The sequence below is a fragment of the Tursiops truncatus genome, chromosome 5, assembly GCF_011762595.2.
Source record: "Tursiops truncatus isolate mTurTru1 chromosome 5, mTurTru1.mat.Y, whole genome shotgun sequence".
NCBI lineage: Eukaryota > Metazoa > Chordata > Mammalia > Artiodactyla > Delphinidae > Tursiops > Tursiops truncatus.
In genome coordinates, this window is record NC_047038.1 from 40,533,325 (window position 1) to 40,552,142 (window position 18,818).

Consider the following 18,818-nt stretch of genomic DNA (forward strand, 5'->3'; position numbering starts at 1 on the left):
CACCGAAAGGTAAGATCTAGAGATGTGATTAGGTAGTTAAAAGATGAGGGTGGTAGATAAAAATGTATTAATGTGAGGATGTTCACAGACTGCTCCTTGCCTGCCAAAGGGTCATCTGGCAATTGTGTTCTGATTTTGCACTCTCCTCTCTTCTCCCTCCTGAGGAGGAAGAGGCTCAGGCAGGCTTACTCTGAGGCTGTGGGGTGCAGAAAGGGAGACTGAACAGGGAAGAATAAGACCAGAGGGTGAGAAGGAATGGGGAAGAGGTTAGAACACTCTTCAGAGTAAAAGCTGGGACTGGGAGGAGGATATCTTCAAACATACTCAAGAGTAAAGAGTACAATGGATCCTCACATATCCATCACCTAACTACAGTTATCTGCACTGCGGATCTTATTTTATGTAATTCACACCACAAGTTCTTATATCAAGTAAATCTCAGTTTATATTCAAAGTTCCTATTATTTCTAAAATGGAAAGGAGGATTCTTTGATGGGGGAAGGGTGTTTTGGGAGAATGAGACATTTTGAAGAGTGTGGGATGTAAGAAAACTAGAAAGCTGTAAAATGGGAATATGAAGCAAGTTGCTAATCATTATGTAGACAATCCCCTTTAATTCCTTCTAGAGACACGCATAAAGACTGGGATTCTTCATCAGTTTTGGGCTATTGTAGGATAGCTCAAGAAAATAACCTAGTCAGTCATGGAGTCTACAGGACTCTACATCAATACCAAGGGAGTTAAGAGACAAGCGGCCACTTGCCAAAAATATTCTTTATCAAATATGACAAAGGGTAATTAGCTATTATAGAGAAGAAAATAACAGTTTGTTTAAATTCATAAGAAAAAGATATCAAGACCTGTAGTGAATTGAATCGTGCCTCCTCCCCAAAAAAGTTATCCCCATCCTAATTCCCAAAACCTATGAATATTACCTTATTTGGGAAAAAAGTGTCTTTGCAGGTGTAGTTAAGTTAAGGCTCTTGAGACAAGAAGATTTTCCTGGATTATCTAACGACAAGGATCCTTATAAGACAGACATACGAAAGGGAAGACACAGAGATGGCAACGTGAAGACAGAGCAGAAAGGTACAACCACCAGCCGAGGAATACCAGCAGTGCCAGAAGCAGGAAGAGGCCAGGAACAGATTATTCCCTAGAGCTTCTAGAGGGAATACAGCCCTGTGGAGACCTTGATTTCAGACTTCTGGTCTCTAAAATTGTGAGAGAATAAATACATTTCTGTTGTTTCAAAACTCCAAGCTTGTGATAATTTGTTACAGTCACCATCAGAGATTAATACAAACCCAAAGAGAAACACAGGCAAGATAGAGGAAGAAGGAAAAGACAGAGCACAGAACCTTCTATTAAAGAAATTGAAGTTTAATGGTGGCTGGAAAGTTGTGTTCCATGTAGGAACTGTGGATAAAAGGAAGAGTCTAGATGGATGGGAAGAATGATGTCATGAGAAGTCTTCAGGGCCACAAGGAGGAATTTGAACTTGACCTGAGAATAACTACAAGCCACTGAAGAGACCATTTCACAAGAGCCACAGGAAAGGGTATGAACAGGTGCCTCAAGAAGAAAGAGAAATAATAAATGAAAAGCAAGTATCCATCCTCCATCTGATCCCTCACTGAACCACAGGCACTAAATGAAGAGCTTACAGATTAATGAGGAAGACAGATGTTAACACAACAATCGCATAAATGAGTGTACAATTACAAACAGAAATAAATGCCCTGAGAAAGAAGGAATCAGTTCTGTGAGTGTCATGCCTGTCCTAAACCAGGTTTCAAGAAGGGCTTCCCTGAGGAGTTGCCCTTGAGCTCAGAAGTGAAGTAGTATTGGCATTCACCAGGCACTTTAAAGCTTGTCAGTGTGGAGACCATCTCATTATTTTCTTTTAAAACAAAAATTAAGGAGGGTGTGATACAATAATTTGTAATAAGAAATATATATTTAGTCTTCTTCCTGATTTCTGACACAGAGCTCCTAACACCCTTGGAATTTCCTGAGTGAGGAGAGCAATAAAGGGGTCTTTTGTTATGTTAATGAGATGATTTTGGAACCCCCTAAGGATGGGCACTGATTGTCAAGAGAACCAACCCTGCAATTAGTAGATTGAAACTTTTACTCCCACTCCCCTGACCTCTGGGGAAGGGAGAGGGTATGGAGGTTAGATCAGTCACCAATGGCCAATGATTTAATCAACCGTGCCTTTGTAATGAAGCCTCCATAAAAACCCAAAGTGACAGGGTTCGGAGAGTTTCCGGGATGGTAAACCAGAATGCATCCACATGTTTTAGGTCCCCAAATCCACAAGGACAGAATCTTCTTTGGGACCTTGGCTTTTGTATTTCTTCATCTGGCTGTTGATTCGTATCCTTTGTAATAAATCAGTACTCCGGTGAGTAAACAGGTTTCCTGAGTTCTGTGAGATGCTCCAGCGAATTAAGAAAACCCGAGAAGGGAGTCATGACAACCTCTGACTTAAAGCTACTTAGTCAGAAGTTCAGGTGACAACCTGGACTTAAGATTGGCATCTGAATTGGAGGACAGTCTTGTATGACCGAGCTCTTAACCTGTGGGATCTGACCCTCTCTTTCCATGTCGATAGTGTCAGAATTGAGTTGAATTGTAGGACACCAAGTTGGTATCAGAGAATCATTTGGTGTTGTGGAAAACCCACACACACACATCGGAATCGGGAGCAGAACCTTTAGAAAGGATTATGGAAGGACCACTGTACAACTAAAAGTGAACACATTTAAAACCAGGTTTCTATTTGTAAAACCACACTGCTCTGTACTTCTAGTTAGCAAGCCCCATTGGGATATTGTTATTAAACAGTACCATATTTTTCTATAAATTGGGAAATTCAAGGCTTAAATTCACAGAGAAACTTTATTTTCCAACTCTCAACTAGTAAGCACCAGGCTTGCCACAATAACAATATTGAAAATTTGGTCTCTAGTCAATGAATTTGACCCTGAAGACAAATGAAATAAGGAAAGCCTTCTGTATTGAAACAATCTGGCCCAGCCATTCTCATGATTTGAGGTTCCAGGTAATTTTCCATGTAGATTTGGCCTGAAAATACAAAGGGAAAGTTCAAGCAGGGACACGGCGTCTCTGTGGCCTAGCCCTGCAGGGATGTTTGCCTCAACCATACATTTTTTTATTGTCCAGTTAAGTTCTGAGTAATTCAGCTGATGGGATTTTCAGCCCTGCCCATGAACTGTGACTCATTCCACCATCAAATTAACAGCTCTTTTGGAAAATGTTTTTTCATGACTTGTCAAAAACTTTCCATGGCTTAATTTCATCCTTTCTTCCCAGAGGAACACTTTGAACAAGTCCAGTGATTGAGCACTTCAGAAGAGCCTTTATTTCTAGCCACGGCAGATGTTTGACCAACCTGTTGATTTCAGCTTCCTCAGCCCCACTCCCTGATGCTCTTACCTTTCCTCCATAGCTGCCCATCAACTCTTTCTCCTCTGCTAAAGCAACATTATAGTATCTTGAACCATCCAATTCACAATCTTTTGGCAAAAGGCAAAGATGAACCAGAAGGGCAAGTTCAGATGCCTGGATTCTTTCTCTGTTCCTCTAAGAAAAGTGAGATTTTAGCCAAATCACTTTTTATTTTGACTTTTTCATCTGTAAAATAATGAGACTGAATTAAATGACTCTACAGTAACTTCTACCTACAAAATTAAAGAGCTCAATCCATTTAGAGCAATATGAAACTATAGAAAAGTTTGTCTACAGAGGTCAAGCAACAGGCATGGCGTGATATAGGGCTGACTGAGAACACAAGGATGCAGACTTACAGGCTCCTGGCTGCTAGATAAGAGGATGCATGCACAGTGTATCAGTCAACAATTTCCTCAGTAACGCTGTGACAAGCCAGCCCAAAAGGAAGTGGCTACCATCAATAAGTGTGCATTCTCATGCTTCTGGATCCACAGGTCACCTGAATCAACTCTATAGCCTGGGCCCTGGGCGAATTAATCCTGAAAAAATACCTTTCCAATTCACAGCATTTTAAAATGTTGGTCTAAAAACATTTCTTCATTATGTAACCAACTTAATTAGTAGTCACTAAATATCTCTAAGTCTCAGTTTTCCCAGCAAAGGCTAAAATAAAGTATTATTATCCACATGTTTTAGATCAGGAAAGTGAAGATTAGAAATTATTAAATGACAGCTCAAAAGTAAAGGAGCAGAGATGTGAACCCAGATATGCCTGATGCCAAAGACCATGGCCTTCAAATCATATCAGGTGTCCTTAGGTAACATTGAAAGTGTGTATAATTGGTATTTAATTAAAGTTTATAGAATAAAGAAGAGAAAGAAGGGAAAATGGAAAGAAGGTTGGATGGAAAGTGAGAGGGAGGGAGAAAAGAACTAAAAACCTTCCAAAATAGGAAAACAACACACTTTAAATAAATCCACAACAATACAAGGCAATTTCAAGCTATAAATTAAAGAAAAACAGATATTTTCCTTCCCAGAGTTGAATGTTCAATTGGTAGATTAATTCATTCATTAAACAAACAGTGTTACATCTTGACACAAGTCCCCAGGAGGTAGGAGAGCATCTTTTTTTTTTTTTTTTTTTTTTGCGGTACGCGGGCCTCTCACTGTTGTGGCCTCTCCCGTTGCGGAGCACAGGCTCCGGACGCGCAGGCTCAGCGGCCATGGCTCATGGGCCCAGCCACTCCGTGGCATGTGGGATTCTCCCGGACCAGGGCACGAACCAGTGTCCCCTGCATCAGCAGGTGGATTCAACCACTACGCCACCAGGGAAGACCCCAGGAGAGCATCTTTTGCCTGTGCCCTACCCTAAGAACCCAACACGGAGAGGTACCAGGGATGCATACTACCCACAGCTGGCTTAGAGGCTTAGCAGGGTCACAATTTTTTACAAATGGTCCCAAGCCTTATTTCCCAAACGTGACACTCAAGTTTCTATACAATTTTATCACAGCCTACTTTCTGTTTACATCCCCTTCGAGGCCTCATAGTCCATCAGCACTCAGCTTCTCACCGGTCCTAGAATATACACCTCTCCCAGACTCTGTGCCTTTGCACTGGCCCTTTCCTCTACCTAGAATTCATCCCTTTCTCCCACCTCTACTTCTTCTCTGACATTTTCTTACACTTCTAACATCCAGCCTAATTATCAGCTCCTCTGTGACACCATCCTCAGATTTCCCTGAGAGATTTAGTTCCTCCCTCCATTATGACCCAAGGAGTCATGTAAATGCCTCTACTATAGCAGGTATCACAGGTCAAAGGAATTACTGATCTACAAGGCTGTGATTTACAAAATTCCCTCCACTGAATTTTGAGGTCCTCAGAAACAGGAAATATCTTATATACCTTTATTATCACCCTGTTGTATTTAGCCTAAATCCTAGCAGATTAGACCATTATACCTTCTTACAACTTTGATCAGTTTTTCCCTGGCAACTGGTCGAGAGAAGCTTTGCTGGAAGAGAAATGAGATGTGGTTTTGTTACACCTAAAGATGGAGCCAGGAAAAGATGAGGATTTTGCCTTATTTCCCTGGTTTATTCCTACCCTTCCTTTAAGATTCACGTCCTCCAGAAAGCCTTCCCCATACCCAAGTAGAACCTGTTCAAGCCCTGCCCATCAGGTCAGTCAGGACCAATGGGGGGGTCACCCACAGAACCATGTACTTGGACTGGAGGTCGCGTTCAGCCTGCTGCTACTCTGAGGCTAATCCATCATTGTATCAAGTCAAATGGCTGAAACAGTAGCCAGGAAGGGAGCCAGCTTCTCAATCAAGGAAATATAAGAGAGTGCATATAACCAAAGAATCAATGACCGTCTGCCAGGTTAAAAGCTAAGAATTGAGAGAACAGAATAAGTCAAAAAGATAAAAGTACCGCAATGCTTATAGTGGCACTATTTACAATAGCCAGGAATGGAAACAACCCAAGTGTTCATCCACAGAGGAATGGATAAAGAAAATGGGATATTACTCAGCCATAAAAAAGAATGAAATAATGCCATTTGCAGCAACATGGATGTACCTAGAACTTATCATACTAAGTGAAGTATCTCAGAGAAAGACAAATATAATATCACTTATTTGAGGAATCTAAAAAACAGTACAAATGAACTTATTTATAAAACAGAAACAGACTCACGGACATAGAAAACAGATTTATGGTTACCAAAGGGGAAGGGTGGAGGGGGGTAAATTGGGAATATAAGATTAACAGATACACAACTACCATACATAAAATAAATAAACAACAAGGACCTACTGCATAGCACAGGGAAATATATTTAATACCTTGTAATAAACTATAATGGAAATGAATTTAAAAAGAATATATATATAACCAAATCATTTTTCTGTACACCTGAAACAATACTATAAATCAACTATACTTCAATTTAAAAAAAAGAACAGAATAAGAATTTAGGCACAAGACAGGAGAGCTCAGGCAATTCAAGAAATGTTTTCTCTTTTACGTGATTCCTTGAAGATGCCAGAGTTAGATACTTCTTCCCTTCTGTTTCTATGGCAATTGGGCAAACCTTTCCTAGAGCACTTGCCTCAATACCTTGTAACTGCTTATACACCAGCCATTCCCGTTAGCGTGTGAATTACTTGAGAGCAACAATTCTGTCACATTCTCCTCTGTATCACCAGTACCTGTTATGGAGCTTAGGCCTTCAGAGAAGGGAAGCAAGGAGAAAAAGACAGAAAGAAACAGGAGAGGGAGTGAGGAAGCAAGGGAGAGAAGGGAAGGGAAGATGCTTCCCAAAGTTGACATGATTAAAGAAGTCTTGATTCTGCAACTGCGAGCCACCAGCCAGGCACAAACCCATTCTTCTTCCGGCACTCTGTATTTGCAAAGGGTACCATCGATTACCTTGCTCCACTCACTCTTCCTCTCATCTTTCCCTCACCCCTCAGAGCCACTCCATCAGCCTAGTCATTGACCTCCCAAGTATAAAAAAGATCCAACCCCTCCCCACCACCTTCACCATCCCATCCTACTCTAAGTCCCCAATGACCTCCTACCTGGCCTTTCTGCTTTCTCTCTAGCCTTCCAACAAAATCAATATTTTTTAAAATGTAAGTCAGAAAATATCATTTTGCTGATCAGCCTCCTCCAGTGGTGCCCCATAAGCCTTAATCCAAAATCAAAGTCCTTGCAGTGGCCCCCAGGGTCCTTTGTGATCTGGGTCTGTCTACCCCTCTGATCTCATCACCCTCCACCCCACCTGGAACACAAGGTTCTAGCCACACCACCTTGTTCTATTCCTTGTACATGCTATACTTTCCAACTCAAGGACTTTGAGCCTGATCATCTCTGTCCTTGCATGGCTATCTCCTTTGTTCAAAGTGTCAGCTTCTCAGAGAAGGTTTCCTTGATGCCCCTGATGAAAATAGACACACACACTACTCACACACACACAACTGCACACATACACATTCACATACATACATACAAAATCACATGCAAGACACACACACATATACATACACACTCACATGCATAAATACACACACAGACCCTCTCACACACAAATGGACACAGGCTTAAGCCATCATAAACCAAACTGAGAGTTATCTGCTCAGTTCCAGGCTGGTTCTTACTAAAAATTTGATGTTTCATTTGTCCTATTTAAAAAAAGGCATTTTTACTGTAATTTGTCAAGTTCTATGTATCAGCAGACAACTTTGTTTTAGTTTAAAGCTAGGATAACCTTAAGAATAAAAGACACGTTTCATGTTTTCAAACTAGTCTGGAGAGTTGTGTTTTAAGCTTCATATTGAGATTTTCTTTGGTTCTGTGGTCTCCCACAGGACTGAGAGATGATACTCACTTTGACAGCCTGAATCTTATAACGACTGAGAAATGAAGCCTTGAATTTTAGGCACCTGAGACTTACACAAAACTGTGTCATTCTTATAAACATTAAAGGTCTTCTGGAGCCTATGAATTGCTTCCATTTAAACTCAAAAGCCCCAGGACATGGTTCCCGAGGCCCATAAACCCTGTGATATCAGGTGTAATAACTCCCCTGGCAAGAAATAAGCTTCACTTCCCGTGGCCTATAAAGGACCTTGTCTGACCCTTAATATCAGTCAGAGGTAACATGTGCCTGGGAAAACCCAGTCCTGGGGCCTGAGATGGGGAGCGGGTCTGGAACCCCCAGAACCACAGTCCCACCTAGCAACCTAGCAAATGCCACCAGCACACCTGATCCTGCAGTGGAAACCCTGGCTGCTTCTCCTTCCTCATCTCTGGGGAGAAGATATGACTGACTACCTACCCCACAGGGTTACGTGAGAATTAAGAGTCTTCAGTGTAACTCATGGAAAGACTATCCTATGCAATCACTGTAAAGAGCCTGGACCTTGGTATGTGCAGAGACCCATGGGAGAAGCAAAGCCAAAGCAGATCATTTTAATATATGTAATCTATACGATAAGCAAGAGGCCTGGCATACAGGAGGTGCTTGGTAAATGTTAATCTTTCCTTGAGATTCATGGACTCATAGAACTTACCCAATGTTAGTGTGAACTCATGACCCAAATAACCTGAGCAAATCTGGTTTAGAGCTATTGTCCTGGAATAATTATTCCTTTCACCATCAAAAGTACTACAGATAGGACAGTAAAGCATATGGTCACCTCAGCCAACATTCTTATTTTTGCAGAAGAGGAAACTGCAGCCCACAGGTTAAAAGTGACTTGTCACAGCTAACACCCACACGCTGATGCCCCTCGTCATTTTTAAAACCCTAGAGAAATTCTGGAATCCATAACCTCCTCTGTTTTCTGAGCACTTCACACCTGACCTGGGCTTTCCTGGACCCACTGTCTGTTTGGTATTCTGATAGTTAGAAACACCCCATTATGTTTTCTGAAATAACTTGAATCACTGATAATGAGATATGTATGTGCAAGTGGCAATCCATGTTCGTGAACTGACCAGACTGTGGTGACATCTATTATTTGCTTATATTTACAGCAATCTCTGGACCCATACAGACTGAATAGTTAGGAACTGCTTAGAGGCCAGTAAATGGCAAAATGGGACTTTTCAGCATAAATGTGAATTCCACTCCTTTATCATGTAAAGCCCAGAGTTAAATATTTACTGGAAACTCCACTAAAAAACAAGAATTTGGTAGAGATGAGCAGGTATAAACTGATATTTTATATTGTTTGATATGTAGCAATAGCTGACTGATATGCTACAATAATAAAAGGAGAATGATTTCTTTCCATCAGAGCTATCTGAAGAGTTTAAGAATCTTTGTGCAAAAGATGGATCCAGGAACTAAAGATAAAGCTGGATAGAGGAATCACAATCAGGATCCAGAGAAGGGAAGCTATGGTTCCCAATCTCCTCTCCAGACACCTATGGTCTCCTTAGGGTCACAGGAGTAATGTAGAGGTGGAGGCATTCAAGGTCACATGAATTGAGCCTTATTTGCCACTAGACTCTACATAGAAAAGTCTGTGCTGTACCATACAAGTCTCAACACTTGCAGATTATATTATACAGGACCTTATGAATTTTCAGTACTATCCCTTGCTAATGTACTATTTTTAAAATATGTACTTATATCCCTTATTAGTAAGAAAAGGATTTATGGAGTGGCTAAAACCCTAAGTCAATATATTCAAACTCTAAACCAATATGGCCCCTAAGGAATTTCTGCAGAGGTAAGGGGGAACCTCGGTGGCCTTTATTCCCATGCATCCCCATCCTAGATTCAATGAAATTAACTCAATTTTTCATTGTTTTATACACTTGGATTCTGTACAAAATTCTACTGGAACAGGAGAGAATCCCAGACTAACCAACACTGCAGCAAAGATGAGAGCAAAATTCTCTAAAACACATGACTGAAACTAAACTCATTGTTTTCACCCCCATAAAATCTCCAAGTGTCAAAGAACTGAGGATGGTTTCTCACTGAAAGCCAGCATGGAACTGAAGTCCTAAGTCCAACAACATGCAAAGAACTGAATCCTCCTAACAACCACATGAGCTTGGAAATGGATCTTTCCCTAGTCAAGCTTTCAGATGAGATCCCAGCTCCAACTTTGACTGCCGCCTCGAAAGAGACCCTGAGGACCCAGCTAAGTTGTGCTTGGATTCCTGACACACAGAAACTGTGAGGTCATAAATGTATATTGTTTTAACCCACTAACTGATAATTTGTTACACAGCATTAGATAACTAATACATCCCTCCAGTGCACACTCAACAGAACAGCCAGAGTGAAGGTTCTATGCACAAATCTGATGTTGTCCTTCCTCTGATTCAAACCCTTCCTTTAGTGTCATAGAAAGCAAAATAATGGTATTCATTGAGTGCCTACTATGTGTTGGTGCTTTCATGTGCTCTCTCATTTAATCCATACAGTGACCCAGCAAAGTCAGAGTTATCAATCCCCTTTTGCAAATAAGAAAACTGGACGAATAAGTAACATGTTCAAAACTACAAAGTTAGGAAGTGACTAGTCAGAACGGGGACCAAAATGGTCTGACATCAAAACTCTTCCCTCTATACCATGCTTCAGTGTCTTGGTGCAGCATTAGTGCAGAATTAGGAAGATACTAAAGCCAGACTAACTGGGGTAGATGAACCTTTAAGTTTAGGAGAAGGGGAAGTTCAGTGAAACAAGAGAGAGGAGAAATTTGGAATGTTTCTGCTTACTGTCTGACTTAGAAGAGTTTTACTGATGTCCTTCAAAAAAATGGAAATTCAGAAAAGTAAGCTTGTTTATTGTTAATTCCAGAACTCTGAACTTCAATGGACTTCATGAGAAATGTTTGAAACTCCAAGGTAAAGTTCCAGAGTGAAGAGTCTGTGAATTCTTTGTCAAGGTCTACCCTGTTGGGCAACTATCTGAGAGCCATCCTCCTGATATAGAAAACAAAGGCACTTATCTTGTCCCATCTCAGCCTAAGGGTCCCCTGTAGCCGTAGTACATCCTACTCTTACTTCACACTCTGGCAAAAATTTGAATCTCCTAGAAGTATCCCATTAACCTCACAAATCCCCCACATACCAGAAGCTGCATCAGCTTTTAAAAATCAAAAGGGCAGAGGGGAATAGCTCACAGAAATCTTACAAGGATGTTGAGGTGTTACAGGCGTGTTCTTAGAGATGAGGCCTTTGATAAACTGAGCATGATTTTCCAAGAGAGAAAAGAGCCAAGAAGTCAACCTCTTCCTCCCTTTAGATTTATGAATCTTCCAGCCAGAGGCAAAAGCATCACTCCATCAAGATCAAAGCTCAGCGAGGTGAGAAGAAAAGCGAGAAGAACAGAGATTCCCCTGGGATGGAAGTATGTCTGTTTTATGTAACATACATAGTCTGTGTTCTAGAAAGCACGTTGCATAGGAAACCCATTTAATAGTCTCCATAAAATAAATACTTCTTTTGTATTAAGAATACAAAAAGATGGATATGCTCCTTGCTTGGAATGTATAAAGCAAAGGTTAAAAGTTCCACCGTGTTTTCTGCTCATGGAAAATAACTTTTTTGATTCCTCAGCCCAGAGTCCAGATATTTTCTTGGAAGAATCAAACACGGAGACTGAGACTATTTGCAAAATTCAGCTGCCACAGGCTGTTGTGTCAAGGTACTTATTGTGTAAAGGCATTTCTTGTCGTTAAAGTCAAAGCAGGCTCCAAATACTGACTTAAAAGATAATAACTACACCAGAGAGCCTTAATAGTTTGCAGGACTCTGTGATATGACTTCTTAGAAAATGCTCTGCCTAAATCCCACATGATTCACAGACTCACTGATACTCCCTCTTTACTATTTGATATTTGGTATGATGGTCACTAATGGAAAGCTATTAGGCAATGATGTGATTGTGGACAAAGAAAAAAGCCTGGGAGAAATAAAATTCTCAGTTCTGAGAAAAGAAACACCAAAAAGGAAATGAAAATATCAAAGGGCCATGTGTCCCATGATGCACGTTTCAGCCAAATGCAGACATGAGCAAAGGGCTGCTCAGCCTTATCTGAGTATCACCTAATTTTTCAACATCAGCAGAATTTGTAAAGGCTGAATGAGGACAAAACAGGAGCATCAGGATCCAGACGATCAAGCACTGGATTGGAATAGGAGTCAAAGGGCATTGCTTCCAATCTGGATCCACTCCTTCTCTTGCTCATCTGTAAAATGGGACCAACATATATGGGTTGCCAAAATCACTTCTTTATTCAGCTAGTCATCTGTTTCATTCAATTACTTTAATGTATAAGACACTGAGTATGAAGGTGAAGGCACTATAGATCCTGCCCACCAGGGGTTCCTGGTCAGGAGGGGAGATGAGACATGTACATGCAAGATAATATTCTCATTGACAGAGATAAGCATCATATTCACCAACCAATCAGAGGAAATGTTATCCTCGTCTGCCAAAAATGTAGTCCCCATCTTGTAACTTTCTCTCATGAAAGCATAGGCTGTTGTGGCATTTCTTTTCTGTTGCAACCCTATTCATGGTGCCATCTTCTTTTCTTCCTTTTTGTTTTTTGCCTAATTTTCCCCTGCAATTCAAACTTATTCTCTCTAGAAATATTATCTAATGTTTGTAAATTCTTTCTTGAAAAAAGATTGGGTGATAGCTTCAATACGGCAGAGGAATAAAATGTGGAGATCACCTTCCTCCCCACAAATACATCAGAAATACATCTTAATGAGGAACAGCTCCTACAGAACACCTACTGAACCCTGGCAGAAGAACTGAGACTTCCAAAAAGTCAAGAAACTACCCACCTACCTGGGTAGGGCAAAAGAAAAAAGAAAAAACAGAGACAAAAAATAGGGATATGACCTGCACCTCTGAGAGGGAGCTGTGAAGAAGGAAAAGTTTCCACCCACTAGGAAGCCCCTTCACTGGTGGAGACAGCAGGTGGGCAGGGTGGGGGGCAGGAAGATTCTGAGCCACGGAGGAAAGAAGAGCAACTGAGGTGCAGAGAGCAAAGCAGACAGATTCCCACACAGAGGATCAGTGCCCACCCACACTCACCAACCTGAGAGGCTTATATGCTCACCCGCTGGGACTGGTGGTGCTGGGAGCTGAGCATCAGGCTTCAGAGTTCAGATCCCAGGAAGAGGACTGGGGTTGGTTGCATAAACACAGCCTGAAGGGGACTAGTGTGTCACAGCTAGCCAGAAGGGAGTCCAGGAAAAAGTCTGGAACTGCCTAAGAGGCAAGAGACCATTGTTTCAGGGTGCACAAGGAGAAGGGATTCAGAGCACCACCTAAATGAGCTCCAGAGATGAGTGTGAGCCATGGCTATCAGGGCAGACCAAAGAGACGGGCATGAAATGCTAAGTCTGCTGCTGCAGGCACCAAGAAGCCTGTGTGCAAGCACTGGTCACTATCCACACCCTCTCTCCCAGGAGCCTGTGCAGCCCACCACTGCCAGGATCACGTGATCCAGGGACAACTTCCCCAGGAGAACACAGGTGGTGCTCAGGCTGTTGCAACATCACGCTGGCCTCTACCACCACAGGAACCCCCCGCATTCCTTACCCCTTCCTTCACCTGGCCTGAGTGAACCAGGGCCCCCTAATCAGCCGCTACTTTAACCTTGTCCTGTCTGGGCAGGGAACAGATGTCCTCAGGTGACCTACACACAGAGGCGGGGCCAAATCCAAAGTTGAAGCCCAGGGGCAGTGCGAACAAAGAAGAAAAAGGGAAATTTCTCCCAGCAGCCTCAGGAGCAGTGGATTAAATCTCCACAATCAACCTGATGTACCCTGCATCTGTGGCATACCAGAATAGACAGCAAATCATTCCAAAATTGAGGTGGTGGACTTTGGGAACAACTGTAGACTTCGGGTGTGCTTGCTGCATCTAATTTGCTTCTGGTTTTATGTTTATCTTACTTTAGTATTTAGAGCTTATTATCATTGACAGATTTGTTTATTGATTTGGTTGCTCTCTTCCATTTTTTTAATAATATATATATTTTTCCTTTTTCTCCTTTTGCAAGTGTGTATATGTATGCTTCTTTGTGTGATTTTGTCTGTATAGCTTTGCTTTTACCATTTGTCCTGGGGTTCTGTCTGTATTTTTTTTTTTTTTAGCATAATTGTTAGTGCTTGTTATCATTGGTGGATTGGTTTTTTGGTTTGGCTACTCTCTTCTTTCTTTCTCTCTTTATTTTTTTTTACTTTTTTATTTTTAATAATACACTTTTTATTTTTTATTTTAATAATTTATTTTATTTTTCTTTCTTTCTTTTTTTTCTCCCTTCCTTTTCTTCTGAGTCATGAGGCTGGCAGGGTCATGGTGCTCTGGCCCAGAGTCAGGCCTGTGCCTCTGAAGTGGGAGAGCCAAGTTCAGGACACTGGTCCACAAGAAACCTCCTGACCCCACATAATATCAAACGGTGAAAGCTCTCTCAGAGATCTCTATCTCAGTGTGAAGACCCAGCTCCACTCAGTGAGCAGCAAGCTACAGTTCTGGACACCCTATGCCAAACAACTAACAAGACAGGAACACACACCACCCAGTAGCAGAGAGGTTGCCTAAAATCATATTATGTTCACAGAGGCCCCAAAACACACCACCAACACAGTTCTGCCCACCAAAGAAACAATATCCAGCTTCATCCACAAGAACATAGGTACCGTTCCCCTACACCAGAATGCCTACACAGCACACTGAACCAAACTTACCCACTCGGGGAGACACCAAAAACAACGGGAACTATGAACTTGCAGCATGTGAAAAGGAGATACCAAACACAGTAACTTAAGCAAAATGAGAAGAGAAAGAAATACACAGCAGATGAAGGAGCAAGGTAAAAACCCCAGACCAAACAAATAAAGAGGAAATAAGCAGTCTACCTGAAAAAGAATTCACAGTAGTAATAGCAAAGATGATGCAAAATCTTGGAACTAGAATGGAGAAAATACAAGAAAACGTTTCACAAGGACCTAGAAGAACTAAAGAGCAAACAAACAATGATGAAGAACACAATAAATGAAATTTAAAGTTCTCTAGAAGGAATCAATAGAAGAATAACTGAGGCAGAAACACAGAGAAGTGACCTGGAAAATAAAATAGTGGAAATAACTACCTTAGAGCAGAAAAAAGAAAACAGAATGAAAAGAATTGAGGACAGTCTCAGAGACTTCTGGGACAACATTAAATGCACCAACATTCAAATAATAGGGGTCCAAGAAAAAGAAGAGAAAAAGAAAGTGTCTGAGAAAATACATGAAGAGATCATACATGAATACTTCCCTAATATGGGAAAGGAAATAATCAATCAAGTACAGGAAGTGAATAGAGTCTCATACAAGAAAAAACCAAGGAGAAACATGCCATGACACATATTAATCAAACTATCAAAAATTAAATACAAAGAAAAAATATTAAAAGCAGCAAGGGAAAAACAACAAATAACATACAAGGGAATCCCCATAAGGTTAACAGCTGATCTTTCAGCAGAAACTCTGCAAGCCAGAAGGGAGTGGCAGGACATATTTAAAGTGATGAAAGGGAAAAAACTACAACCAAGAATACTCTACCCAGAAAGGCTTTCATTCATATTCAACAGAGAAATTAAAACCTTTACAGACAAGCAAAAGCTAAGAGAATTCAGCACCACCAAACCAGCTTTACAACAAATGCTAAAGGAACTTCTCTAGGCAGGAAACACAAGAGGAGGAAAAGATCAGCAATAAAAAATCCAAAACAATTAACACAATAGTAATAGTCACTCACATATTGATAACTACATTAAATGTAAATGGATTAAATACTCCAACCAAAAGACATAGACTGGCTGAAGGGTTACAAAAACAAGACCCATATATATGCTGCCTACAAGAGATCCACTTCAGACCTAGGGACACATACAGACTGAAAGTGAGGGGAGGGAAAAAGATATTCCATGCAAATGGAAATTAAAAGAAAGCTGGAATAGCAATTCTTATATCAGAAAAAATAGACTTTAAAATAAAGACTATTACAAGAGGCAAATAATGACACTACATAATGATCAAGGGATCAATCCAAGAAGAAGGTATAACAATTGTAAATATTTATTCACACAACATAGGGGCACCTCAATGCATAAGGCAAATGCTAACAGCCATAAAAGGAGAAATCAACAGTAACACAATCATAGTAGGGGACTTTAATATCCCACTTTCACCAATGGATAGATCATCCAAACTGAAAATAAATAAGGAAACACAAGCTTTGAATAATACATTAGACCAGATGGACTTAACTGATATTTATACAACATTCCATCCAAACAAAACCAGAACACACTTTCTTCTCAAGTGCTCATGGAACATTCTCCAGAATAGATCATATCTTGGGTCACAAATCAAACCTTGGTAAATTTAAGAATATTGAAATCATATCAAGTATCTTTTCTGACCACAACTCTATGAGAATAGATATCAATACAGGAAAAAATCTGTGAAAAATAAAAACACGTGGAGGCTAAACAATACACTACAAAATAACCAAGAGATCACTGAAGAAATCAAAGAGTAAATCAAAAAATACCTAAAAACAAATAACAATAAAAACATGATAACTTGGGCTTCCCTGGTGGCGCAGTGGTTGAGAGTCCGCCTGCCGATGCAGGGGACATGGGTTCATGCCCCAGTCCGGGAGGATCCCACATGCCGCGGAGTGGCTAGGACCGTGAGCCATGGCTGCTGAGCCTGCACGTCCGGAGCCTGTGTTCCACAATGGGAGAGGCCACAACAGTGAGAGGCCCGCATACCACACACACACACACACAAAATAATAACTCAAAACCTATGGGATGCAACAAAAGCCATTCTAAGAGGGATGTTTATAGCAATAAAATCCTACCTCAAGAAACAACAAAAATCTCAAATAAACAACCTTATTTTACACCTAAAGCAATTAGAGATAGAAGAACAAAAAGCCCCAAATTTAGCAGAAGGAAAGGAATCATAAAGATCAGATCAGAAATAAATGAAACACAAATGAAAGAAACAATATCTAAGATCAATAAAACTAAAAGCTGGTTCTTTAAGAAGATAAACAAAATTGATAAACCATTAGCCAGACGCATCAAGAAAAAGGGAGAAGACTCAAATCAATAGAATTAGAACTGAAAAAGGAGAAGTAACAACTGACACTGCAGAAATACAGAGGATCATGAGAGATTACCACAAGGAACACTATGCCAATAAAATGGATGACCTGGAAGAAATGGACAAATTCTTAGAAAAGCACAACCTCTTGAGACTGACCAGGAAGAAATAGAAAATATGAACAGATCCTCACAAGCACTGGAGTTGAAACTGTGATTAAAAATCTTCCAACAAACAAAAGCCCAGGACCAGATGGCTTCACAGGTGTATTCTATCAAACATTTAGATAGCTAACACCTCTCCTTCTCAAACTTTTCCAAAGTATAGCAGAGGGAGGAACACTCCCAAACTCATTCTAAGAGACCACCATCACCCTGGTACCAAAACCAGACAAATATGTCACAAAAAAAGGATAACTACAGGCCACTATCACTGATGAACATAGATGCAAATATCTTCAACAAAATACGATCAACAGAATCCAACAGCACATTAAAAGGATCATACACCATGATCAAGTGGGGTTTATCCCAGGAATGCAAGGATTCTTCAATATACGCAAATCAATCAATGTGATACACCATATTAACAAACTGAAGGAGTTTGTTAAAAAAAAAAACATAAAAACCATATGATCATCTCAATAGATGCAATCTTGCAACAATATTCAACACCAATTTATGATTAAAAACCATCCAGAAAATAGGCACAGAGGGAACTTACCTCAACATAATAAAGGCCATCTATTACAAACCCACAGCCAGCACCGTTCTCAATGGTGAAAAAGTGAAACCATTTCCTCTGAGATCAGGAGCAAGACAAGGTTTTCCACTGTCACCACTGTTATTCAGCATAGTTTTGGAAGTTTTAGCCACAGCAATCAGAGAAGAAAAAGAAATAAAAGGAATCTAAATTGAAAGAGAAAACAAAAGCTGTCACTGTTTGCAGATGACATGATACTATACATAGAGAATACTAAAGATACTACCAGAAAACTACTAGAGATAATCAATGAATTTGATTATCTCTAGTAGCAGGCTATTAAATTAATGCACAGTAATCTCTTGCATTCCTATAAATTAATGATGAAAAATCTGAAAGTGAAATTAAGGAAACACTCACATTTACAGTTGTAACAAAAAGAATAAAATACCTAGGAGTAAACCTACCTAAGGAGACAAAAAACCTGTATGCAGAAAACTATAAGACACTGATGAAAGAAATTAAAGATGATACAAATAGATGGAGAGATATACCATGTTCTTGGATTGGAAGAATCAATATTGTGAAAATGACTATACCACCCAAAGCAATCTACAGATTCAGTTCAATCCCTATCAAACTACCAATGGCATTTTTCAGAACTAGAACAAAATACTTCACAATTTGTATGGAAACATAAAAGACCCCAAATAACCAAAGCAATCTTGAGAAAGAAAAACAGAGATGGAAGAATCAGGCTCCTGGACATCAGACTACACTACAAAGCTACAGTAATCAAGACAGTATGGTACTGGCACAAAAACAGAAATATAGATCAATGGAACAGGATAGAAAGCCAAGAGATAAACCCACACACATATGGTCACCTTATCTTTGATAAAGAAGGCAAGAATATATAATGGGGAAAAGACAGTCTCTTCAATAAGTGGTGCTGGGAAAACTCGACAGCTA